This window comes from Dendrobates tinctorius, unplaced genomic scaffold (assembly GCF_039654945.1).
Source record: "Dendrobates tinctorius isolate UK_male_01 unplaced genomic scaffold, ASM3965494v1 ptg000062l, whole genome shotgun sequence".
Taxonomy (NCBI): domain Eukaryota; kingdom Metazoa; phylum Chordata; class Amphibia; order Anura; family Dendrobatidae; genus Dendrobates; species Dendrobates tinctorius.
The window spans coordinates 22,221,106-22,240,516 of record NW_027361730.1 but is presented as its reverse complement, the minus strand read 5'-3'; the positions used below and the strand labels follow the sequence as shown (position 1 = coordinate 22,240,516).

Sequence of the window (19,411 nt, the reverse complement as noted above, 5' to 3'; positions counted from 1 at the left end):
AAAAGTGCAAAAAAACAAAGCAAAAATATTTATACTTACACGCTGGTGACCGCCGCGTTGCTGTCGCCGACGACCCTGGGAGGCACTGCGAGGACCTCTTGGCCGAGCACCAGATTGGGAAGACTAGAGAAGAAAACAAAAAATGTTATGTCTTTGGATGTAGGCATTTGTTTGCTGTGTGTGGTCTGCAGAACATTGTTTTCTATGTGTTGTGTGTAGTGTGATGTTGTGTTTCTGCGTTTGATGCAAAAAACTTACCAATTGTGAGCCCACTCCAGGTGTCTGTCCACCCCTTCCTTCTTCTTCTGGGAGCTCCTCTTCATCTTGTGATTCCTGTTTTGAAATAAAAGGCAATGAATAGACATATATTACAGAGATGATGGATTTTGGAAATAAAAACTTACCGTCAAACGCTGACGATGCGAGGGAGGGCTCCCAGAAGAAGATGTGCTGTCCTGTTGATGGCCAGACTCCATGGCTGTGGGTATTGCTGCTGCTGTTGCTGCTGCCAGTGATGCCATTTCTGCTGCTGCTGCTGCATCTCTTGGGCGGCTGTTGAATAAAGAGAAACAAAGGGCCAATGAATATCTTGATATTCCATGGCCCTAGTTTGGAGGAATGGGGGATTTGATAATTACCGTCTCTCATCTGCTGCTGGACTCCCCTCCTCAGCATGTTCCATTTGCTGCTCCATTTGGGGTGGTGGTGGTGCTGATGGTGCTGCAGTGGTCTCCTGCCTTCTCCTGCTGCGCTTGGTTGCTTTCTTGGGTGGCATGTTGGGTGTGGCTGTGGGTCCCACTGTCTTGCTTTTATATATGTCTTGTGGGCAGAGCTACTGAGCATGCGCAGACCAAAAAAACCGGATCCGGCCACCGGATCCGGCTTTCGCCGGATCAGGCGCATTGCGGCGCTCATAGGCTTTCATTGTGTGAAAAAGCCGGACGCGCCGGATTCGGCGGGTCCGGCCTTTTCGCCGGAGACAAAAAACGTTACAGTAGCCGTTTTTTCCAGACGCCGGATCGCGACACATTGCCAGATCCGGCGAAAACCGGATGAAACGCATGGCCATCCGGCGCGATCCGGCGCAAATGCAAGTCAATGGGGGGGAAACCGGATCCGGCATTGCATTTCGCCGGATCCGGTTTCTGTCAAAAGCGCCGGATCACGCCTGACGGCGAAAACCTGATGTGTGAAAGAGGCCTAAGAGAATGCCCTAGCTGCTTGTGATACCGAAAGCACTTTATTGCTCTTATTGCTCAGGTATAGAAAGATGGGGGAATTGTCCTAATGAAGCCTATACCAGTTGGACATTTCCTGATTAAAAGGTCCTTTGTTGTACTTTGTCCCTTAAAGAACTGAGAGTTCATGGGTTTGGCAGGCAGCAACACAGGACCCAGGAGGAAAGAGGGAAGTCAAACCTGAAAACCCCAGGCAGAAAAGTAGGAGAGTTGACCCAGACACTCAGGGATGAAGGTAACACTGCAGAGGCAGGCAGGAGCTTATGGGATGGCAAGAAATGACATCCGTTTTCAGCTTCGGACTGGATGTCCTTGGGCCCACCAGAGAAAAATCATTCCTGGGGCCCACCATGCAGTTATATAAAAATATCACACAGGACAGATTCTACATACTACACCATAAAGGAGAACTGACACGTTCTCTATATAGTGCACCACACGGGACACGTCCTCTATATAGTGCACCACACGGGACACAACCTCTATATACTGCACCACAAGGGACACGTCCTCTATATACTGCACCACAAGGGACACATCCTCTATATACTGCACAACACGGGACATGCCCTCTATATACTGCACCACACGGGACATGCCCTCTATATACTGCACCACATGGGACACATCCTCTATATACTGCACCACACGGGACACATCCTCTATCTACTGCACCACATGGGACACACCATCTATATACAGCACCACATGGGACACACCCTCTTTATACTGGAAGCCAGAAGGAAGGGCGTTGAATCTTGGAGCAGATGTGGGCTGAACTGACGGGACTCTCACTACAACAGGTGCAACACGAATAGGAAGCATTTAAGGAAACCAGGATGGATGAACACAGAACTTAAGCACATGCTAAAAAGGAAGAAAGAAATGTTTATAAAATGGAAAGAGGGAGGCATATCTAAAGAAGAATATAATGCTGTCTGCAGAACCTGCAGGGCACAAATCAGATTATCTAAAGCTGACAATGAATTGAGGCTTGCAAGAGACGTCAAAAGCAATAATAAAGGATTTCGGGGATATGTCAAAAGTAAAAGAAAAGTCAAAGATACTATAGGAATTTTACAGGATGAAAATGATGAAATAGTAAGCCAGGATGTTGAGAAGGCCGAACTTTTAAATTCCTATTTTGCATGTGTTTTCTCTCAGAAAGGAAATGTAACATCAACTGTTCTTCACTGTCCTATTAAGGGAATGGAAGAATCCAGGATATCTATAAACAGAAAGATAGTGAGGAAACACTTAGCTAACCTAAATGAATTCAAGTCCCCAGGTCCAGATGAATTACACCCCAGAGTACTGAAGGAGATAGCAGAAGAAATTTTTGAACCCCTCTCCATATTCTTTGAAAATTCTTGGAGAACAGGAGAAGTCCCAGAAGACTGGATAAGGGCAAATGTTGTTCCTATCTTCAAAAAGGAGAAGAAGGTGGACCCAAGCAACTACAGGCCGGTGAGTCTGACTTCTATACCAGGAAAGATCTTTGAACAAATTATTAAACAACATGTATTTAAGTACCTAGATAAGAATGAAGTGATTAAACAGAGTCAGCATGGGTTTGTAACTAATAAGTCATGTCAGACTAACTTAATTTCCTTCTATGACAGAATCACCGATTGGGTGGATCAGGGAAATGCTGTAGATATCTTGACTTCAGCAAAGCATTTGACAAAGTATCTGACACAATCCTTGTTGAAAAAATGACTAAGTATGGAATGGACAAGGCATCTGTTAGGTGGATTCTTAACTGGCTTAGTGATCGGACCCAAAGAGTGGTGGTAAATGGCTGCACATCCAGTTGGAAGAATGCCTCAAGTGGGGTACCACAGGGCTCTGTCCTGGGCCCTGTATTGTTCAACATCTTTATCAATGATTTAGATGAAGGAATTGAGGGTAAACTGATTAAATTTGCTGATGACACAATTTAGGAGGGATAGCTAACACTAGAGAAGAGAGAGAGGATTCAAAAAGATATAAATAAACTGGAGCAGTGGGCAGCAACTAACAGAATGATTTTTAACAGGGAAAAATGCAAAGTACTAATTCTGGGCAATAAAAATGAAAAAAGCATATACAGAATGGGAGGAATAGGGCTAAGCAACAGCACATGTGAAAAAGACTTGGGTATACTAATAGATCACAGACTGAATATGAGTCAACAGTGTGATGCAGCAGCAAAAAAGGCAAATGCAATTCTAGGATGTATTAACAGAAGCATACAGTCTAGATAACGTGAAGTCATTGACCTCTACTCCTCTTTGGTCAGACCTCATCTGGAATACTGTGTCCAGTTTTGGGCGCCACATTTTAAAAAAGACATCAACACACTGGAGCAAGTTCAGAAAAGAGCGACCAGAATGGTGACCGGTCTGCAAACCCTGTCTTATGAGGAAAGGTTGCAGGATTTGGGAATGTTTAGCTTGCAAAAGAGAAGACTGAGAGGAGACTTAATAGCTGTCTACAAATAACTCAAGGGCTGTCACATTGTAGAAGGATCATCTTTATTCTCATTTGCACAAGGAAAGACTAGAAGCAATGGGATGAAACTGAATAGGAGGAGATACAGATTAGATATTAGAAAAAACTTTTTGACAGTTAGAGTGATCAATGAGTGGAACAGGCTGCCACAAGAGGTGGTGAGTTCTCCTTCAATAGAAGTCTTCAAACAGAGGCTGGACAGACATCTGTCTGGGACGATTTAGAGAATCCTGCTTTGAGCAGGGGGTTGGACCAGATGGCCCAGGAGGTCCCTTCCTACTCTACGATTCTATGATTTACAATTTACCTGTTTTTCTCCCTGCGAGAAGTACCTTTACTGTTAATTGAATTGTTAACCCTTGCTCTGTCTGCCTTGTGTCACTGCATCCCGCAACCTGCTTACAAGGGAATCGGTGATAGAATTTCCAGAAAAGAGAGAATATATACATGTTCTTTTTAGGCTTACATTATCTTTTCTCAGGAGGTTAATTCTTCAAATCTGCAAGATACTACAATATAGCTCTAGATTTTTTAACAAGAACCTTGTTAACTTTATTCTCTGCATCTGGACCATAAGATGGCATCAGAAGATTTACAGAGATGTGGATAGGAATCAGAGGCTTTTGGTGAGACACATGAAAAGAGTTGTGTACTGCCAGACACTCAAGAATCTGTCTTCTGAGAACCCGGTATATAAAAGATTTGTGTAGGAGGAGTTTATTAGTTGATGCACTTAAAATATTCTTAGCAAAATTCAGTGGAGAATTGTCACAGCTATAATTATCTTCCAGAAATACATGGCTCTTCACTTGCGCTTTATTAACTTCCTTGCATATTTCCATGAGTGCCTGACAACATAAAGATTAGTCACAATGAGTCCTGTAATAACTAGTGATGAGCGAACGTGTTCGCCACTACTCGGTACTCGCCCGAGTATCACTGTACTCTGCGTACTCGGCGAGCACCGAGCATTTCTGGGATTACTCGGCGGGAACTCGGGTCTCCACACAGCTTTTTTGGCGGACTTTACAGAACCAGTCACGATGTAGGGATTGTCTGCCAGGCAATGAAACGCAGCAGCCATCTTTGTTGTGGTCGTGCAGTGATTGGCTTGCCGCACAGCATCATCAGGGGTATAAGAGACCGGACGCCGCCCTGCTCGCCGCATTCAGCTCTGGATTTAGATAGTGTAAGGAGAGCTGTGCCTTGATAGGGTCAGAATTGGGGATTTTTTAATGAGTGTGTGGTCTACCGTCCTGAACAACTCAAATCCAGCTAAACCAACAGTCCTTCTAAGGACTAATTCTGGAGTATATAGGTTCCAGTGTTAGGCAGGCAGGGTAGTGTACATCGCTGTATACACATCAGTGCAAGGTCTGCTGCCGCTGTATGTGTGTATATAAATATCATTGCATATATCAAGAGGGTGCTGTGTTCTGGTGCTGCTGCTGCTGCTGCTACCTGTGGGATACATTGGCCGTATATACCTAGCCCCAGGTGTAATTGGCTTTGAAAAATTTTTGGGCCAGGGCTAAAAGCTTTTTTTATTGCAAAGCAATCCAGAGTTCTTTTTTCCCTCCATTTGCTTTTTGACAGTGCACAATACAGCCAGATCCTTTTCCTAGCACATTGTGAAAATCCTGCAATTTTAAAGGGGTCCCAAACATCCCTTTTGAATGTGCATAGAAATGTTTATTTTTTATGTGGTACGGTTGAGTAGTTTTTTTGAGTGTCTTACACAATTTGTTAACACCATTTTGCTGAACCCCCCAAAAAATACAGACAGGCCACATATTTTACAGTGTGGTATATCTGTGACACACCTCATCCATCCGTCTGCTAAACATTTTGGTCTTTTTAGCCCTAAATTCATTTCTTTTTTGCTTTCTGGCACTGTACTTATATACAGCACTATTTAGCCAAAAAAAAAAAAAGCCACATTTTTCGGTGTGGTATCAGCGTGCCTGCTCATATCTGTGTGTCCTCAAAGTTTGGCTGTTTTCTTTTTTGGTCCGGAGTGTCACTGGACTTACATACAGCAGTATTTAGCCAAAACATTTTTATAAAAAATACAGGCCAGAAATTTTTGTTTGTGGTATCTCCCTAACAGGCCTCATTTATCCTTGCCAAAAATGTGTCAATTTTAGGCCTATACATTGTATTTTATTTGCAGTCTGTTATAGTACTTATTAAATCTGATAAGGCAAAACACATTTTATCCTACAGTACAGATAGGTAAAAGTTTGGTTTTCCAGCACACGTATTGCATACAAGTTGCCTCCCAAATCACCCTTTTGTATTGAACCTGTCTAATATTCTGGTCCATTTACAATGTGCAAGGCGCGTGGCAAGGGATGGGGAAGTGGACGTGGACGTGATGGTGATGGTGCAGACCGAGGATGTGGCCAAGCTGAAATTGGGCCACCAAAAACACCCACAACTTCTAGCTGGACCTTAGTGTCCAAAGTCCTAGGGGACTGTGGCAAAACAGCACTATTGAAGCCCGAGCAGTGGGAAAAGGTTGTTAGTTGGATAGCGGATAATACTTCCAGTTACTTATCCACCACCACGCTTCAGAAGCGATTGCAGATTCTGGCTCACCGAGTGGTGTGTGATGTTCCCACACGCTGGAACTCTACACTCCATATGTTGGAAAGGATTTGTGAGCAGAAGCGGGCAGTTGTTGAATACCAGCATCAACAAGGCCAACAAGATTTGACACCACACATAAGACCTCAGGAGTGGACATGGATGTCAGACATATGTAGCATCCTACAAAACTTTGAGGAGTCCACCAAGATGGTGAGCAGCAATGATGCCATAATTAGCATCATTATCCTGCTCATCTGCATTCTGAAAAGCTCTCTGCTCACAATGAAAGAGGATGTATTGTAGTTGGAGCACGAGCACATGGATCAAGGAACCATACAGGGTTATTACACACAGCCCAGCCTCATGTCATCCCAATGTGGATTGGTTGATAATGAGGAAGAGGAGGAGGAGGAAGTACAGGAGCTATTTTCATGCGCTATAGACGGGACTACAAGCACAATTGTCATACCGTCTGTTCAGTGTGGATGGCCTGAGGACAGAGAAGAAGAGGAAGAGGAGGAGTAGGACACCTTGGTCAGTCGTCCTTCCTGTTGGTGAGGACATGGAAATCTTGCTTGTTACCAGTCTGGCACGCATGGCTGACTTTATGTTGCGCTGCCTTTCCCGTGACCCTTGTATTGTCAAAATATTGGGTAACAGTCATTACTGACTAGTGACACTTTTAGACCCACGCTACAAGGATAACTTTGTATCTTTTGTTCTAGAGGCAGACAGGTGTACCAAAATGTTGCAGTACCATAGGGCCATCGTTGCAGAGTTATTAAAAAATTTCCTTCTCAAAACACAGGCGGCAGAGATAACATTTTGTTGGCCAACCAAGCAGGACAGGCGACACAGACACAAGTCCACTCCAGCAGAGGCAGGGGAACACTGTCAAAGTTCTGGGACAGTTTTATTAGGCCTCTTTCACACATCAGTTTTTTGGCATCAGTCGCAATCCAGCAGTTTTGGAAAAAAATGGATTTGTCGCAGATTGAGAAAAACTGATGCAACGGATCCGTTTTTTCGCTGGATCCGACTGCCCTACCTGGTAATAATAATTGGAGCTTGCTCAGTTTAAAAAAACAGAATCCGTCGCTGTATTCTGTCATTTGATTCACAGCGACGGATCCTGCACCCATAGGCTTCCATTATAGCCAATGACGGATGACGCTGGATCCGTTGCTGTCTGACTTTTCGACGGAGACAAAAAATGTTACTTTGTCCGTCGTCTCCGCCCGACGGACACAAAATTTTTGACGGATCCAATGAACGACGGATGAAACATGAGGCTATCCATTGCAATCCGTCGCTAATACAAGTCTATGAGAAAAAAACGGATCCAGCGTCATCAATCGCTGGATCTTTTTTTTCTAAAAATGACGGATTGCGACTGATGGCAAAAAACTGATGTGTGAAAGAGACCTTAGACCCTCCCATCGCCCATGCATTGAGACACGGGGTAATCTCACAAGGAATGCAATCTTTTCTAAGATGCTGAGGGAGTACCTTGCTGACCGTACCAATGTCCCCCATGATTCCTCTGTGCCTTTTAATTATTGGGTATCCAAGCTGGACAAGTGGCATGAGCTGGCTCTCTACTCCTTGGAGGTCCTGGCCTGCTCTGCTGCTAGCGTTTTGTTCGAGCGGGTTTTTAGTGCTGCTGGTGGCATTATCACAGATAAGCGCATTCACCTTTCTATGGAAAATGCAGACAGGCTGACTCTTATAAAAATGAACAAGGGATGGATTGGGCCTGACTTCGCGACACCACTAAATGATGACAGCAAAGCATTAACTCCAGTGTAGTATTTTTTTGTGAAGTGTATTCACATGCACCTCTTCACAACCAAACATGGATATACGCTTCGTGTTTTTTGCTATTTGGTGTCCTCCTCCTCCTTCTCCTCATCCTCACCGTCCACCACCACTTGAACACGAGGGTGAACGTATTCAATCATGCTCCGGCCACTCTATGCTTTGCAATGGTGTTATGATGTCCATCACCAAAATTTTAAAAATATTTACACCTCCAAGGGGAAATGTTTGCCAGCCCATACACTAAGTGTATGGGCATTCCAAGTGTAGGAGACCAGCTCCTTTAAATTGGGCGTATTTTTTAATCAGGCCTTCCTCCAAGTCTCATCATCCACCCCCACAGATACAAAGGATTTACATGTTCCGTGCAGCTACAGCCAGTGTCAAATTTGTAACAAGGATGGGTATTTAGGCTGTGTGTCAAATACTTGTTCTGCCAAAGGTTGAGGTGTACCCAACAGGGGAAATGTTTGCCAGCTCATACACTGAGTGTATGGGCATTCCAAGTGTAGGAGACACGCTCCTTTAAATTGGGCATAGTTTTAAATCATGCCTTCCTCCACATTTCATCATCCGCCACCACTAGATCACCAGCGTTAACGTGTTCCCTGCTGCTACAGCCAGTGTCGAAATCCTAACAAGGGAGGGTTTTTTTTCTGTGCGTTAAATACTTGTTATGGATAAGGCTGAGATGTACCCCACAGGGGAAAATGTTTGTCAGCCCAATACACTTAGTGTATGGCCATTGCAAGTCTAGGAGACCCGCTCCTTTTTAATGGGACATTTTTTGTTAAGAGGCCCTCCTACATGTTTCTTCCAAGGGGGGGATTGAGGGTATTGGGGTGCATATGACTTGGTAGCAGGGCAGGCCTTGCAGTCGATGAATAAGAAAACAGAATGGGAGTACAAAATGAATAATGTGAAGTGGATTTTCCTGTACCCATCCAGTATGTGGGTGCAAAGGCTTATTGGGGTACAGATGCCGGCAGCAGGGCAGGCCTTGCTGTCAATGCATACGAAAACAGAATGAGAGTACAAAATGAATAATGTGAAGCGGATTTTCCTGTGCCCATCCAGTATGTGGGTTCAAAGGCATATTGGGGTGCATATGAGTTGACAGCAGGGCAGGCCGGGCTGTCAATACATAAGAAAATAGAATGGGAGTACAGAATGAATAATGTCAAGTGGATGTTCCTGATCCCATCCAGTATGTGAGTTCAAAGGCATATTGGGGTGTAGATGACTTGGTAGCAGGGCAGGCTGTGCTGTCAATACATAAGAAAACAGAATGGCAGTACAAAATGAAAAATGTGAAGTGGATGTTCCTGATCATATCCAGTATGTGGGTTCAAAGGTTTATTGGGGTGCATATGACTTTGCACAATCCTTTGCTGGACTGGTCGTCTAGTACTATAAGGTCCTGGGGTCATGGGTGTTATGGTAAATGTTGTAATTCTCACGTTGCTGGTGTTGTGAAGAGGGAGCTACCTGAAGCCATTCAGGATTTCTGGAAGGTATTTTTGGAAGTGGAGTCGCAAGCTCTACCACCCCATAGAGATTTCGATTGCGCTATTGAGTTCGTCCCAGGTGCTACACTTCCTAAAAGTCGTTTATTTAATCTTACGATTCCCGAGAGGGAAGCCTTAAAGGAATACCTACAGACTAGTTTAGCTGCAGGTCATATTAGACCCTCTAAGTCCCCTGTGGACGTATGATTTGTTTTGCCAAAAAAAGGATGGGGGTCTTAGGCCGTGTCTGGATTTTAGGGAGAGTAATAAGATCACTGTGCGCAATCGTTACCCATTGCCACTTATTCCGGATTTGTTTAACCAACTACCTGAAGCAAAGTGGTTCTCTAAAATTGACCTACGTGGGGCATATAATTTGCTGCGCGTGAAGGAGAGCGATGAATGGAAAACAGCTTTTAATATCCCGGAAGGTCATTTTGAGTGTCTAGTAATGCCTTTTGGCCTTACGAATGCGCCTGCGTTTTTTCGAAATTTCATTAATGACATTCTGAGGCCATTGATCGTTAGAAGTGTTATTGGTTATTTGGATGACATTTTGATTTACTCACCTGATCTGGAGTCGCATTGGCAGAGAGTCCACGAAGTTTTACAGATTTTGAGCGAAAACACACTCTTTGCTAAATTAGAGAAGTGTGAGTTTGCGGTACAGAAAATTAGTTTTTTGGAGTACTTTGTCTCCAGTGATGGGTGAAGGTTCAGGCAGTTTTGGAGTGGCCTAGGCCTGAATGTTTAAAATCGGTTCAGAGATTTTTAGAGTTTGCTCATTATTATAGAAAATTCATAAAGAGTTTCTGTTATCGCGAAACGTATAACTGATCTCACCAAGAAGGATCCTAATACTGTCCAATCGTCCACTGAGACTGTTAAGGCTTTTGAGCATCTCAAGGATAGGTTTAGCTGTGCTCCTGTTTTGATCCAGACAGATGAGACCAAGTCATTTCTGGTAGAGGTTGATGCCTCATCAGTAGGGGTGGGGGCAGTTCTGTCCCAGGAGGGAGAGGATGGGGTGCATCCCTGTGCTTTCTGTTCTAAAAATTTTTCGGAGACTGAGCTCAACTATGATGTTGGGAACCGAGAGTTGCTGGCTCTTAAACTCGCGTTTGCGCATTGGGGACATTTTTTGGAGGGGGCTAGACATCCGATACAGGTTTTTACTGATCATAAGAATCTGATATATCTGGATGCTGCTAAACGTTTGAACGCCCGTCAAGCTATATGGGCACTGTTTTTGCCCGGTTCCATTTCTCCGTAACATATATCCCTGAGGCAAAGAATGTTAAAGCGAATGCTTTGTCTCGTAGTTTCTCTCCAGCAGTTAATACTGAGAAGGAGGAATGTATTTTGCAGAGAGGGGTGGTGGTGACAGAATTGGGTTCTGATTTGGAGAATAGCATCCTAGAGGCCCAGAATGCTGCACCAACAAACACTCCGTATGGTAAATTATTTGTGGCTAGAGACTTGAGGAGAGCTTTGTTTGATGAATGTCATGAGTCTCGGTTGGCGGGTCATTCAGAGATTTCGGAAACCAGAAAGTCGATCAGTCGAAGTTTCTGGTGGCCAGGATGGCAAAGAGAAATCATCAAGTGGGTGCGTCAGTGTACTGTGTGCGCTAGGTCGAAGGTCTCCCATGCCCTGACTGCAGGGTTGCTGTGCCCTTTGGAGGTTCCTAGTTCACCATGGACGCAACTTGCTAAGGATTTTATCACCGATCTGCCGGTCTCTGAGGATTTTTCTGTCATTTGGGTTGTTGTGGACCGTTTTAGTAAGATGTGTCATCTGGTCCTGTTCAATAAAATTACTGTGCGCCAAGACTAAGGCATTTGTGAAAGAGATTGTCAGGCTCCATGGTGTTCCCACGGAAATTGTTTCTGATAGAGGACCACAGTTTGTGGCTCGCTTTTGCCGTGCTTTTTGTGACAGATTAAAGGTTCACTTGTCATTTTCGTCAGGTTATCATCCGGAGTCCACTGGACAGATCGAAAGGAAGATCCAGGACGTCGAGTAGTTTTTGAGATGTTTTGTAGCAGACAATCAGGAGATGTGGTCAGAATATCTACCACTAGCTGAGTTGAGTTTTTTTGCTGTACAGGGAGGCATCCATCTTTCGGTTCATTTTCAAAGATTGGGGCAGCTGTGCCTGAGGAGGAGAGTTTTTCTGGAAATTTGGAAGGAGTTTGGACCAGTGTACGCCATAATCTGAAAGAGGCGAATAGGAGGTAAAAGAAATATTTTGGGAGGCGTTGTTTGCAGTTGAGGACATGGTCTGGTTGTCCTCTCTGAATCTGCATTTGAATATCCCTTCTAAAAAACTGGGGCCTAAATTTGTAGGACCCCTCAATGTGGTTCAGGTTGTCAACTTGGCAGCAGTGAAATTAGACATCCCTTCGTCCTGAAGAATTAATTCAGTTTTTCATGTATCTTTACTGAAGAAAGTTGACACGCCAGATAAGGAGGCAATGCCGACTGTTCCTCGAGTTGATGAGGACAGCGATTTTGAGATTTCACGCATTTTTGATTCCAGGTGCCACAGAGAAAGGTTGCAGTATCTCGTGTCCTGGATGGGTTTCCGTCCCGAGGATAATTCCTGGGTGAAAGCTGAGGATGTCTCGGCCTCAAGGCTGATTAAGGCTTTTCACAGGAGACTTCCGAATAAGGCTCGACCAAGAGGATCCGGGGGTTCCTCGTAAAAGGGGAGGTACTGTTAGAATCTATTTTGTTTTGACCATCCGCCATCTTGTTGTGTTTCTCTGGCTGCTGGTAATTTTCCCCTGGTGCTGGGTTTGTCGAAGGTCAGGTGATTGTATCACCCTTTATTACCCAGCACCTGCCTCCCAGTCCTTGCTGGACAACAGTGTTAATCTGCTAGAGTTCTGGCTAGGTGCTTTGATAGCTTTGTGTGTTTTATATTCTGCAATTCTGGGATCTCTAGTTCTGCCTGCTTTGTTTTTTGGTTTTCCTTTAGTTTCTGCAGCTTCTTCTATTTTCCTACTAGGAGGTTACATGTTTTTGTTCCCAGTCCCTAGATCTTTCAGGGATACCCTTCCCTTTACCTTTAGGTCTTCATTTGAGTTTAGCCTAGGAAACGTCGGTGGGTCTATTCACAAGGAATAGGTCGCCCACTCCATTGTAGGGTTTCAGCCTAGTCATAGTACAGGGTCAGCTTTTCTCCCTTCTGTCCTAGTCCTTAGTTGCAGATCCATAACAGCCACAGCCTTGTACAAGCACTTAACCCCTTGGCCGATCATTTCCTTTCCTGCCCAAGGGATGGTCCTAGTTTCCCTCCCCTTGGGTCTGGTAGCTGAAACTCCAAAACCTATGATGGATCATAGCTTCTCAATGGACGGTCATAGTAAGGTGATTTTGGTACCATCGTATCCAGCCGGGTCCCCATTACGCTTGGTGACCAAACACTTTGCTTCCTGGCTTCTGCTAGCCGTTCTATACAACTCCATCACCCCAGGATGCTAGACCAGGTCAAGACCCCGGCAGGCATTCATTCCGGTCCCGAGATCTTGTAAATATAACCGGTACACGGCTAGGACATATGATAACTCCATAACTCCTTATGAAATTACAGCTCCCGTCCATCTGGGGGGATTCTTTGAAGCAGTTAAGCAGCTTGGGCTCCCAGCTAAGGTTCGGAGTTTTTCCACTTAGAGCTGTTGAAGCTGGACCACCTGCTTAGCTAGGTGTCCTGTCTCAGCTTCACATTTTGAAGGAGGTCTATAATCTTGGACCAGATGTGATGATATGGATATGTCAATTGACATGCCACTGTATCCCACATATTCTTCACAGTAAGAGTTTTTGCAGTTTCAAAGGTGAGAAAAGGTCTGCTCCCGGAAATATTTTCAAAGCGAAGTTGATATTAGCACGTGAGTGATTGGAAATTGGGAATATAGGAAAGTTGTGTGTCAAATATGACCCCAAGACATACTGATTAGGAGTTATGGTTGAAGCACCCAAGGCTATTGCAATTATTGGGAAAGACAATCTCTGGTATTTTGTATTAAAGTGGTTGTAATATCAGGAAAAAAAATGTAAAATTGGGTGTCATCAGCATAGAGATTGTACTGGAAATTTAATCTACTGTGTGTTTGTCCAATAAAGGCAGTGTATAGAGAAAGGGGGAGGGAGCCCAAGACTCAACTTTGAGTAACTCCTACAGTTAGGAGAAGAAGAAGAAGAGCCTGCAAATGATACAGTGAAGGACTGGTCTAAAAGGGGAGAGAACCAGAGGAGGGCTGAGTCCTTGAGGTTGATAGAGTGGAGCATAGTGAGGAGGAGCTGGTGATGAAATCAGATGCTACAGAGAGATTCAGGAAAATCAGCGGGGAATAGTGACCAGCAGAAAGAGTAGAAATTGGATTGTAATGGTAAAAATAAAGAGTTATCTAAGAGATAGCAGATTAGACGAAAGTGGATCAAGCGTAATGGCAGATTAGAGATGAAAGGGAGATTAAAGACCGGTCTGTAGTTTAGAGAGCAGTTCTGGTCCAGGGATTTTTGGGAAACATTACAGAAGAAATAGAGAGGTTAAATATTTTCGTTATGTGGGCAGTGACAGCTGGGGAAAGAGACTGAAGGGGATGTGAGAGAATAGGGTCATTGGTGCAGGTTGTTGGGCAAGAAGAAGTGAGGAGCCTGATAACTCCTTCTGAGACCATTACAAAGGTGGAAAGTGAACTTGAGGTGCAGAAGGGAAGGGGATCCAAGCTGTGAGGGGATTGTGTGAAAATGTCCTGATGGATATGGTTGATTTTGTCTTGGAGATAAATGACCAGATTTTTAGTTCTTTTAGGGCTCATGGTGGAGTGGAAAATTTTGAAAAGTCATTTTGGATTGTCAGATAGTGATGCGATGAGAGTGGTGAAGTAGACTAGTTTGGCTAGATGGATAGTAGTTTTCTGCTGGAGAAAACTTGTTTGCGGTGTGTACCTGTAAGCTGGCCCCGGTGGTAGTCATGTGGGTGGGTCGTTCTCTCCTCGCCGTGGCAAGTTACAGAAAATTGAATGTTATGGGTGTGAATGTGCGGCATTATTCCTGAATCTCATATCTCTACCATCCATTCTGATATGCTTGGTTCAGTGTTTTTAACTCATTGTGGACCATTCATTTATGCCTCTCCCAGAACTCATCAGTAATTGTGATCTATGTAATTATCTCATTCCCCAACATGCTATCTACTAGCAGCAATGATGGCAGTGGGCTGCCTCTATATATGAATTAGGGGCACCCTTGTATTACATTATATACAAATTATGTGGTAGCTGCTACAATACTATGCCTATATATTATACATATACTATATGGCAGATGATACATTACTATCCTATTATATTTTAAAAATTGTATATGTTATATCACTGTCCCACAAAATAAAATGCTTGTTGTATAGCAGGTGGTACACTACAATCCACTGCATTATACAGATTCTGCATGCCATGTACTACTTTATTACTCTTTCATTAGGCACATACTATATGGTGAGCACTACATTATTATTCCATCACGTCTTTCAGCCTTTAGAAAGACTGATACTTCCAGAACAGTTTTCAGACGTCCGTTTTTTAAAAAATATTCGTTTATTGAGATAGCAAACCAAATGTTATATTACTTTTTGGACTAATAATAGCATATATGCGAGCTGGCTTAGTCACACCAAAATATAAATTAACACATGTAAATAATGCAGGGTATACCTTTGGATATAGCAAATCACTGATCCTGATTTAATAACGAGTCCTAAGAAAAGCGCTAAATCAAAACAGCTCAGGTAATATCACTAGATATATATGAAGCGTAAAAGTCATATACCAATGAAGAATTTCCTATGAAAAGTAAGTCAAAGTATAATGAATTGTTTAATATAAATTACTCATTATTTAAATGTAGTTTTTTGTGCATGGTATAATTTTTTAGAAATTCTTCTCCCAGTTTTTTTTTATAGAGAACATCTGCAATCTTTCATTCCTAAACTGCAATGCTTGATGTGACCCAAAATGCAATAATTACCTGTGAGGTAAAGGAAACTTGCAGGGTGATCCTCAGAAGGAATAATATCAGCACATTGATATTAGTTTTAATCCACAAGACACTGGACTAGACACCAAGGACGTTTCTCCCTTGGGAAGTTGGTTGATCTTGTCTAGCATCTGTTTGGATTCCTTTGAAGTTCTTGCTTTCTCCCCGTTTGGACATGTGAGGAATTTCAATGAGAACTAAGCTATTTACATGCAAATCCGACCTTTCTCCACACATTGACCAATCAGTGATATTTTCCAAGTTGTGGAAATCAGTGCCTCTCTATAAGTCATTGTGTGGACGGATAAAAGAGACACAGTCGAATTAGGATGAGATTTAGAGCGCTGAACAAGCAGATCTTTGTGAGACGTTGAGGCTTACAATCTTTCTCCAATGCCTTTCCCTGAACAGCAGCCAATAGTGCATTAATTGTGGCCATTAGTAAAAAGGGGGAACACGTCTATTGAATTTCAGTACAATAAGAAGTTTTGTAATTTTTTTAGTTTTTTTTTAGTTGAGTAATGAGTCTTGTATTTTCATTCAGCTGGATACATATTGAGGATAAGCAACTTTTCTAGTTGATACTATCATGACCATTGGGAAGTATAAACTCCATGATTTTGTATTATGGTTGTTATTAGAGTTGAGCGACTTTAGTCGGATCGGGTTTCATGAAAGAAAATTTGTTTCAGACGAAACTGGTCCGACTAGGGCAAAAAGTCGGAGTTTCGTCCGAAACCCGACCCCAATGCAAGTCAATGGGGAATAAAAGTCGGCATTGAGTGGATGAATGAATACCGTATGTATTTTACGGTCGTAATACGCAGAAATGTTCCCTGAACAGTGATCCGTATGTCATCTGTTGGCAAGGCGTTGCTGCATTTTTTGCGCATGTAAGCATCCGTATAACATCCGTATGCCGAGATTTTCTCGCCGGCTTGCAAAATGGACATATAATTGATCCCAATGACAGGTTAAAACACAAGCGAAAGAATAGATATATACACATAGAATACATATATACAGTACAGACCAAAAGTTTGGACACACCTTCTCATTCAAAGAGTTTTCTTTATATTCATGACTATGAAAATTGTAGATTCACTCTGAAGGCATCAAAACTATGAATTTACACATGTGGAATTATATAATTAACAAAAAGTGTGAAACAACTGAAAATACTGTAAGTCTTATATTCTAGGTTCTTTAAAGTAGCCACCTTTTGCTTTGATTACTGCTTTGCACACTCTTGGCATTCTCTTGATGAGCTTCAAGAGATAGTCACCGGAAATGGTTTTCACTTCACAGGTGTGCCCTGTCGGGTTTAATAAGTGGGATTTCTTGCCTTATAAATGGGGTTGGGACCATCAATTGTGTTGTGCAGAAGTCTGGTGGATACACAGCTGATAGTCCTACTGAATAGACTGTTAGAATTTGTAGTATGGCAAGAAAAAAATCAGCTAAGGCTACTTTCACACTTGCGTTTTTTTGCGCTGTGCTGCGTGCGCAGTGCAAACGCGCATAAAAACGCATCATGCTGTTTTTATGCGTTTTCTTGTTTTTTGCGCATGGTTTTTACAAAAAAAAACATGCTTTTTTTGCGCTGACGTGCATATGACCATGCGCACATCAGCGCACCCATAGACTATAATGTGTTTTTGGGTTAATTTCGTGCGCATGCGTTTTTTTGAGACAGGTCGGGTGCACAAAAAATGCAACAGGATGCATTTTGTGCACCCGGGTGCACACTACAAAAAAACCCATGTGCATACAAACGCATACAAACACATGACTATGCGCACCCATGTTAAGTATTTATGCGCAAAAACGCAGCGCAAAAAAATGTAAGTGTGAAACCAGCCTAAGTAATGAAAAACGAGTGGCCATCATTACTTTAAGAAATGAAGGTCAGTCAGTCCGAAAAATTGGGAAAACTTTGAAAGTGTCCCCAAGTGCAGTGGCAAAAACCATCAAGCGCTACAAAGAAACTGGCTCATGAGGACCGCCCCAGGAAAGGAAGACCAAGAGTCACCTCTGCTGCGGAGGATAAGTTCATCCGAGTCACCAGCCTCAGAGATCGCAGGTTAGCAGCAGCTCAGATTAGAGACCAGGTCAATGCCACACAGAGTTCTAGCAGCAGACACATCTCTACAACAACTGTTAAGAGGAGACTTTGTGCAGCAGGCCTTCATGGTAAAATGGCTGCTAGAAAACCACTGCTAAGGACAGGCAACAAGCAGAAGAGACTTGTTTGGGCTAAAGAACACAAGGAATGGACATTAGACCAGTGGAAATCTGTGCTTTCGTCTGATGAGTCCAAATTTGAGATCTTTGGTTCCAACCACCATGTCTTTGTGCGACGCAGAAAAGGTGAACGGATGGACTCTACATGCCTAGTTCCCACCATGAAGCATGGAGGAGGAGGTGTGATGGTGTGGGGGTGCTTTGCTGGTGACACTGCTGGGGATTTATTCAAAATTGAAGGCATACTGAACCAGCATGGCTACCATAGCATCTTGCAGCGGCATGCTATTCCATCCGATTTGCGTTTAGTTGGACCATCATTTATTTTTCAACAGGACAATGACCCCAAACACACCTCCAGGCTTTGTAAGGGCTATTTGACTAAGAAGGAGAGTGATGGGGTGCTACGCCAGATGACCTGGCCTCCACAATCATCAGACCTGAACCCAATCGAGATAGTTTGGGGTGAGCTGGAATGCAGAGTGAAGGCAAAAGGACCAACAAGTGCTAAGCATCTCTGGGAACTCCTTCACGACAGTTGGAAGACCATTTCCGGTGACTACCTCTTGAAGCTCATCAAGAGAATGCCAAGAGTGTGCAAAGCAGTAATAAAAGCAAAAAGGTGGATACTTTGAAGAACCTAGAATATAAGACATATTTTCAGTTGTTTCACACTTTTTTGTTAATTATATAATTCCACATGTGTTAATTCATAGTTTTGATGCCTTCAGAGTGAATCTACAATTTTCATAGTCATGAAAATAAAGAAAACTCTTTGAATGAGAAGGTGTGTCCAAACTTTTGGTCTGTACTGTGTATATATATATATATATATATATATATATACTGTATATATATATATATATATATAAAATCATTATTTGTTATAACTAACCGTCGTTAGTTATTATGCCCAGGCAGCGCCGGGCTCTTCAGCTAGTTTTTTTATTAAACTTATTTACTTATTTTTGCAAATTATCTAAAGAGTGTACAGTGAATCTTAGTCTTAGTTCTTATCTCTGGGACTTCAATAGTCCATTGTACCAACACCTCGCGTTTCAGACCTGAGTGCACACCATTTTTTCCTCATTGTATTTATCTTGCGGAGACGTGAGTCACCGCAAGATAAATATTACCAGTACAATGATGGACATGGTAATTCCATATGGTGCAACGAACACATGAGGAATCACTTGCATTCAAAAGCCAGCAGCTATTTGGACACAGCAGACATGTGCTGCGCCCAAAGCACTGGCAATTCCTGAACCTGTGCACCCAGCCTCACCCTCATGTAGGCTGCAATTTCCTGTTGGTAAGGGGTGATAGAGTTAAGGCCAGCACATAGTTGGGAAGGAGTAATGAGCAGGCAGTGTTTTTAGAGCGTTAGTGGAGTGGAGAGAGAGCTGGAGAGCAAGAAAGGACACCCTCAGAGAGTTCTGCTATTATTGGTGTGCGTGAAGAAACAGAGCGGCT

The 19,411-nt window shown here is 43.1% G+C and overlaps 1 protein-coding gene across 2 annotated transcripts in view; it reads right to left on the bottom strand.

Moving 5' to 3' along the window:
- Nucleotides 1-15,860, bottom strand: part of ACSBG1 (acyl-CoA synthetase bubblegum family member 1) — a 123,630-nt gene extending 107,770 nt beyond the window's left edge. For both annotated transcript variants that reach the window (XM_073579370.1, XM_073579371.1), the window contains exon 1: nt 15,686-15,860. The gene's annotated coding sequence lies outside the window, so the exon portion shown is untranslated. The remainder of the gene's footprint in view (nt 1-15,685) is intronic.
- Nucleotides 15,861-19,411: the final 3,551 nt, after the last annotated feature.